We start from the raw sequence: 8,283 nt of genomic DNA on the forward strand, positions 1-8,283 counted from the left end.
GGCCTGGGGCCATGAGTAAAATTTTCTCTTCAAAAATATGACTGTTTCTGATTGTGCCTACAATCCAAATATTGGTTTACTATATTCAACAATTAAACTCAAGCTAAAAGCCATATAGAATGAAGCAAATTACAAGTTCATATTATACTATTTCTGAACACAATTTTGATGACACCTAAATGTGTTATTCCACTTAGAATTGTCCAATAAATAACACCAGAGTATCTAATAGTGATTCTACTAAATATAGAGAGAGAATTGACAGCACTAATAAAAAGGAACGATGATTTATTCATTTGCCTAACGTTCCATTTCACTAAAACAATAGAAACCTCCTTAGAATTATCTTTTAAGAATGCAAAAATATTTTATTTTTCTAGAACCCAATATGTTCTTGTTGCTATGAGGCAGGGAGGTCTTTGGGGCTCAGGCTCAATAACCAGAAAGGTGAGGAAAGGCTTCCTCAATCTTGACCGTCACAGGGTTAGATATTTGCAGCATAAACATCATGTCTTAAACATCATTTCTAAAACATTCCTTTAAAGGACAAATAATTTAATTCCTCTGAAGTGCTAATATTGTGGAACCAATTGGCCCATTGTCATAATTTCTCACCTAACACTGTAATGGTCCCTAAGGGAACAGGGCATAACTCCAGTACATTCTGACGGGAAAGGCATGTTGTGGGAGCACAGCACAACCTTGGCACGGCAGGACAGAGGAGCGCCCACTTTCTAGTTGATGAGTGAAAGACTGTAAACAAACTTTCCTCATTTGTTATTAGGACCAGATTGCTGGTTCTTCATTTAAATGTTTCTCCTTTTTTGTCTCTTAACTTTCTGTATTGGCAATTTCTTAGTTGTAAGTTCCCTTTTTCAGCTTCTTTGGAATTCTAAGTCGTGTCAATGGACTCAAGGATATCTGAACACTCTTGAATGATACTGACCTGAGACAGTCTTGGAATGACTCTGGTGGGAGGGCTTTAGAGCATTCATCTATAAATTAGAACAGTTAGGATGTGATTTTCCTGCTAAAAAGTGGGTCTCACTGTACCATTATTTCCCACTGCCACATATCACCAGCATTTTTCAAACTTTTCATTGTAAGTCTGCACATGTTCACAATGATCAATAGTAAAATGTGTCCCCAAAACAATCGCATATGAAAGTCTATAATCTTAGAAATAAGTTATAAAAAGTGAATCATGCTATTTTATTCATTTAGCTTCCTTTATGCTATAATCCTAAATACATAAAAGACAGCCAGTAGAAACCCACCAAATAAGAAACTTATTTTATATTTTAGCAACATAAGTTATTTTAAAATTCAGTGTCTTGTTTTCTTGAACACCTAGTTGCATCTCTTATTTGAATTTTCATTGGAAAATTCTGAAAAGATACTAATGAAACTGTGAAATATTTTAATGTGGCCTCGAAACAATTTTTAAATGCAGCATCGAACCGGGTTCTTCAGCTTGAACACTTACAATAAAATGTATAACTTTATTTTCATTGAGCCGTCATTCTCTCTTTTCACTTTCAACATTAAAAGTAATTAGATAAATTCTGTTTTTCTCCTGGTTATACCTTTGAATTTCCTATATTTTTATCTTATTATATGCATAATCAATCTTAACATCATGTACCAGCCCTCCTAGGCTCTCATTCTTTAAGTGTAGGTTTGGCATAATTTTTGCATGAAAAAAATGAATTTGGAGAAATTTTTTGTGAAAATTAGAAATATACTGTACATTCTCACCCTTGTTTGTATCTTTTTGGAGCAGCATTTCCATAGTTTGTTAGCATGTTTACCAATATTCAATCACTATCATCTATCTTTAAAAAAGAACTATAATTATGTATTTTTAGTTAATGAAATAAGTTTAAAAATAATCATAGTGATGTGTCCCAGAGATTACAGGGAAATAGGCAATGTCCCAAGGCAAATAAGGAATTGAAACCAAAGATATTCATGAGGAGTCAGTTTCATTTATTTAGGCATACGTACCTTGTCTAAAATGTATTATGTGGCAGAAGGTCTGGATTCAACTCTGTTAAACCCTTTTGACTGCAAGGGGTAGGAAACTTAGGGTTAGGCAGAAGGAATAGTTACAGATAATCAAGTAAAGAATGTATTAGCTCTATGAAAATACTCTTCCAAGCTTTACATAAGTTATCTCAATTGTACTCTCAGAGCAACCCTACCACAATTTACAGGTTAAGAAACTGAGGCACAAAACCATTCAGTAGCTTCCCCAAGGAGAGTAAGGGGCAGAAGTAGGGTATGAACGTAGGAATCCTGCCTCCAGAACCTGTGTTTAAATGTACCTCCTCTGAAAATGCAGGCAGAGGAAGGGAAGGAGAGCTCAGGAAAGAAGAAGTCATTGGAAGTGGCTCTAAAGGCGCTGGCACAATTCATTTATTTTGCAACTGTTTTTATCAGTTGGGCACAAGACACTATCCTAGACACCAGGGATACACTGGCAAATAAATAGCAGAAATAGATTAGATGGCCAACTTGATGGACAGGTAGTATTTCAATAAAAAGAGATGGAGCAGAGTCGGGGTTAGGAAGAAAGAGGCATTCCCCTGTGTAAACCACTGTGTTTGCAAATGCCCCAAAATGGAAGCCAGTGAGTGCTTCTGCATTTAACTGCAGGAAATATATGAATTAAATTTAAATTCCATTAGAAGTGAAAGGAGGAGGGGGGAGGCCAAGGGAATCTTTGGCCCTTGTGGCTGGCAGCCTCTAAAATGGCCTTACATGACCCCCACCTCCTAATATCCACGCCGGTGTGCAACCCGGTCCTTGAGTGTGGTCAGGACTGAATGACTCACTTTTAATGAACAAAATATGGCAAAAATGAAAGGGAGTCACCTCGGATTCTAGGTTCTAAAAAGGCCGTGGCTTCCATTTAGTGTTCTCGCTCACATTCTGTCCCGCAGCTCTGCCGATGGGGAAACCAGCTGCCACAGCACGAGAGAGCCTGAGGAGAGGCACACTGGAAAACTACCGAAATGCGCCAACAGCCAGGCGAGTAAGCCTGACAGTGGACTCTGTCCCCCTGCCCCTGACGGCCGCAGCCTCAGCTGAGACCCCAGCCCCAGCTGACGGTTTCGCTGCCACCTCCTAGGAGAACTGAGTGAAAGCTCTCAGCTAAACTGCACCCAGACTCTTAAGTCACAGAAATGGTGAGGTAATAAATATTTGCTGTTTTAAGCCACTGTTTTGGAGTAATTTGTTACTTAGCCATAGATAACAAATAAAGCATCTTTATGCAGCACTTCGGCCTCTCCCTATAATTCACTTTGAAACACCAGACACCCATTTTTGTCATAGAATCCTATTTCATAAACAACCCTCACCAAAACGAAAGGAAGACACTAAGGTAGGAAAGAAGGAACAGAGGGAAACAGGTAAGAAGGGAGAGAGGGAGGGAGGGAAGGAACAAAAGGTATGGCAAAGGCATTTCTGAGCGTATCCTCTGACTGAGAGAGAGACTCTGAACTCGAACGAATGAGACGTGTATGCGGAGTCTGCCTGGAGAGGAGCTGTCTACATGCTGTGGGTTTGCTTAGTGTTCCTGATGTTTTTATAGCTGCCATCTATTATTTTCTGTTTTGTCATGCTTGCATTTTGAATTGGGTGACAATGTTGGCTGAATCAATTTGAAAGTGTAGCTGTTTTCTTAGTCGGCATTTATTCATTTAAAATTGCTGCTTCTTAATTAATCATCTGATTAATACTATCTGAGGCCCACAACTTGAATTAGAGCTACACCTTTTTTATAGACAATAAACCACATGTAACAACTGATGTAACCCAGCGTGCATGGGTAGTTAAAGTGGGCATTATTTTTTATTTGCTTTCAAACTGCAGAGTCGGCTGAACAATAGGTAATAAACAAGTCGTTCTGTATGGCTTTTGTGGGACTTGAAAAGAATTTTGACTTAATGGAAACTGATGCTTTGTTGGAAGCCCTGCCAGAGAGGCAATAGAAGACCCACATGGTAAGTGCCCCAAACATATCTTCACAAATGATAGAGTCACATTTAGCTCGAAAATTGGGTGGTAAAGGTCAGCCTGTAGTGTAGAATTAATAGGTGGTATCTTACTAAGACTCTTCACCTCCTGCCTTGAGAAAACTTTCAAGGTTTCCACAGATAAAGAGAAGGACTCAAGGACCAGAGACACCTCAAATATGTAGATGACACTGTCATCTTTTGCTTAAGCTAAAGACCTTGAAGCAATGGTGAAAGAATATAACAGAAGAGCAGAGAATCTGGATCATTATATAAAAGAAGAATATGCAAAATCACATCGAGTACATACATTCAAGAGGAAAAGCTGGCTGCAAAAAAATTAGGCTTTGCAAAGAAGTGTTTGTTGAGGCCATGTGGCGCACATTGTTACAACCCAGAAAGGTTCAGAAAGCAGAATAGACCCTTGTTAGAGTCTCTGATAAGCTGAAAATGAATCGTTTTCTACATTTAAAGAATTAACTGCTAGAAAGAGAACGATGATACTAGTGCACTCCTGGTTTTGGCAATTATAGCAAAAGCACACATATTTGACACAGAGAGAATAAAATTGTGTAATAGAATAGGAAACACTTTTCGGTACAGTGTGAACAGACAAAAGAAAAATTGGTAGTAGCAGAACAAGACGGACATTTACTGGAAAGAAAAACACCTGGCTTCCCTTGGAGATGTAACAGAGGTATAGGACGAGCCAGGAAACACAGCAGGATAAATAGCCCTTCCCAGTAGTTTCCAAGAGACCAGTTAGGTCCCTTCGTGAACTAAGGCTGAAGTCTTTATAAGTGTATGTGATAAGAGTCATCAAAGCACATAGGAAAAAAGATGCAAATTCTATGACTCTCTTATGTTCTAGAATAAACCTGGACTGTGGTTAGACTTCCTTAAAGTACTCCTGCCCTACGCTTGTACTGTTACTGTTTTGTCTTTGGAGTCAGAGGTATTATGACAAAAGTAATCTCAGAGGAATTGGGTCCTTATTAATACACATGTAAAAAGTTTCCCAGTGTTTTAAAAGGCAGGTTTTTTTGTACCTTTAAAAAACATATTTCTCTTTAAGTCAAGTGAGTAAGCAGATATTGCAATAAATATCACCAAAATACAGGCCCTCTTTACATTACACTAGCCAGTAAATACTTACTAAGTTCTTTCATATGTCAAGCATTGTGCTGCAGTTCATAGTGATTGAAAGAGACAGGTACTTGGATAATCTTTTATCTAAGTAATTTGTATCTGCATGTGTCTACATTTCACTCCAATGAATCAACAATGTGCTTGATTTCAAACTTTAGAGTTGAACTACTTGTGTCCTCTGCATTATTATATGCACAGATTATAGAAGGAGCAGGAATAGACAATTTGTAACAAATCTACCATTCTTTATCCAAAGGATATAAAAGAGAATCAGTACAGTGGGAATCCCAGCAGAGAGATAAAAATTCTCTAAGATTGAAGGAAGTGCAAGTTTTGAGACCCCAGAACCCCCATTGCCAGGAGGTGTGAAGTTATGGAGGACAACTGTTATTTGCACTCACATATACACATGCAAACACCAAAGCCTGGGACAGCACTGCACATGGCCTTGGTTTCACTAATGGATAGATTGACATCCCCTTTTCAGAGCTTGAGTTGGCAAACCAATTAATTGTGTACTTTATGATCCATCTCTTACCCATCTGGTATTCATATAGTGCAGTGGTCTCCAAATTGTTATGAGTAGGATCCTGTATACACACACACACACACACACACACACATATTTGTGTGGCTGAAAAAAAAAGTTTTTGCAAATAATACCTTTATGATAGAATGTGTTTCTTATATACTCTATCTTATTTCTTTAAGTTGCTGGTTACTCTTCACCAAATATACTATATTATATCCTCATGATTTCAACCTACAGTTTGAAAATCACCAACTTAGATGTCTTTCAGTATGCTAAAGCAGAATATAAGAATAATAGGTAATAGTTTTCGGAACATTTTATGCACAAGGAACTATGCTAAGAACTTTACATGGATTATCTTATCTACTCTTAAAATAACCCCAAAGTTAATTATTATTATTTCCTCCATGCTACAAAGGAGAACATGAATATTGGAATGGTCAGTTTGCCACAGATAACCCAGCATAGCCATATCATTCTAGATGTAGCGCTGATCACTGTTACACTCTATTATCTCCTACCTCATCCTCTAAAACACTGGGTCAATCAATAAACCTTGAACAATTTCAATTCCAAGATGCATGACTACTAAGTCTCTACCTTTCCTGTGCACCCACCATCCTCACAGTCCTTCTAGCAATTACTGCTCTTAGGAGGAGCTGCATGGCCTCTTGTGCTCTGACTCACTTTGGGTGGTGCCTGCTCTAATTTTCTTCATATACTGCCTGGTGTCCTTTGTTTTCTTATATTCTGGGCTATCCCATGAGGATCCTGAATTCTTATCTTTCTTCTTAATCTTTCTGATTAAGTGACTACTGCTAATTGGCTCATCAGTATTCCTGGTTCAAATTCCTAAGGAAACAGATCTGAGTGACTCAGTTCCTTCTCTCCCACCCAGCAATGGCATAGATTTGTACTTATTCTTGCAGCCATAAATATGTGTTCCTACCTCATATGTACCACTGTGGCACTTACCACACATACCATTCCTTACCCACCTTTCTCTCTCCCCTACAAGGTTGTAAACTCCTTGAGAGCAATAGGTGTGTCTTGCTCACCCTTGAACCATCTAATCTTGGTATATAGGGAGATGCATGATAGTAAATAAATAAAAAGGAGTGAACTTGCCAGTCAAGTAGCAATGGGAGATAAAGAAGGATAGGAAATCATAAAATAAGAAATGAAGGGAAGGGAGGAAGGAAGGAAGGAAGGAAGGAAGGAAGGAAGGAAGGAAGGAAGGAAGGAAGGAAGGAAGGAAGGAAGGAGAGAGGGAAGGAGGGAGGGAAGGAGGGAGGGAGGGAGGGAGGGAGGGAGGGAGGGAGAGAGGGAGGGAGGGAGGGAGGGAAAGAAAGATTAATACGGAAGCCATGTAAACAGCATTCAGCCCTCCATAATAAGAATGTACCCAGGAAAGAGAATGAAAGAAAAGATCATATAAGTAGCCCTAACCAAAGAGACCTTATCCTGGCCTCAACCTTCCTTCAGAAGAAATGAAAGATGGTGCCAAAGAGGTTTTGCCTAAGCAATAGCATGGAAGTAAAGGCTGTATTTGCCCCAAGCTCAAACTGCTCCAAACATGTATAAGATGAATTCGATATGCTAAAAACACTCAGAAAAACAGCATTGGTCAGTTTGACCAGCACTTTTGTGTTAATTAAGCAATTTTCAGAGTCAAATGTTCATATCCAAGTTGTCTGGTTTGAATCACAAAAGTCTAGGAAGCCAAGGCATGTTAGGCTCTATGGGAGACAAAGGGTCAGAAGGTAAATCATGTCCCAGACTATTAACAAGCCAGAATTGGCTCTCATAGACCAACCTCAGGTCTTAAATCAACCAACAAATTCTAAAGTGCAAGGAAACTTGAGGGGACAAAGCAAGGCCCTGGCTGCTATGTATCTTGCTTATGCATCCTTTCAAAGCCAAGGAAATGTGAGCCTGCTACGTAAAAAGTTCACGAGCATAAAAGGAAACACACATTGCTATTGCTATGTATCCTGACCAGCATGAAAAAAATCAAATTAATTTTATGAAACTGAGTTTCAGATGATACTGAATGTAGTCTAATGGAATTCACTATATACGCTTATAAAATGACATTGCCAGATAATATAATGTTGCAGGGCAGTAATATTAGATTAAATCTGTTTTCCCTTAGATGAATCACCTAGATAGGAATGAAGTAAATATGAAAGCAGAAATTTAGGAAACATTTTAACTACTCTTTTATTCCTAAAAATAAACATTCATTTTCCTCCCTTCCTACCTCCTAATTTTTTGCCCCTGTATTTCTCCTGGGTTTGCTTAGAGATTAATCGGGTATGTGGACATTTCGGGAAGATTTACCAGTAGGTCCCTTATTCAGCTGTTAGGTCCCTGCCTGTTTTGCCTGTTGTCACATTCGCCTAAAAGGCCAATTCTGCCTTTTGATGGCCGAGCATGTTTCCAAGGACAGGTTGGCCTTGAGTTTGCTTCATCACTCTAGTTGGAGCCACCCTGACCGCTTCTGTTGATGAACCCCATGGAGCATATGAACTTCTCTTGCTTTTCCTCCCTTGTCTTTCACTGATGAGCCTCTAAGTA

This window comes from Miniopterus schreibersii, assembly GCF_964146895.1.
Source record: "Miniopterus schreibersii genome assembly, chromosome: 7".
NCBI classification, from domain to species: domain Eukaryota; kingdom Metazoa; phylum Chordata; class Mammalia; order Chiroptera; family Miniopteridae; genus Miniopterus; species Miniopterus schreibersii.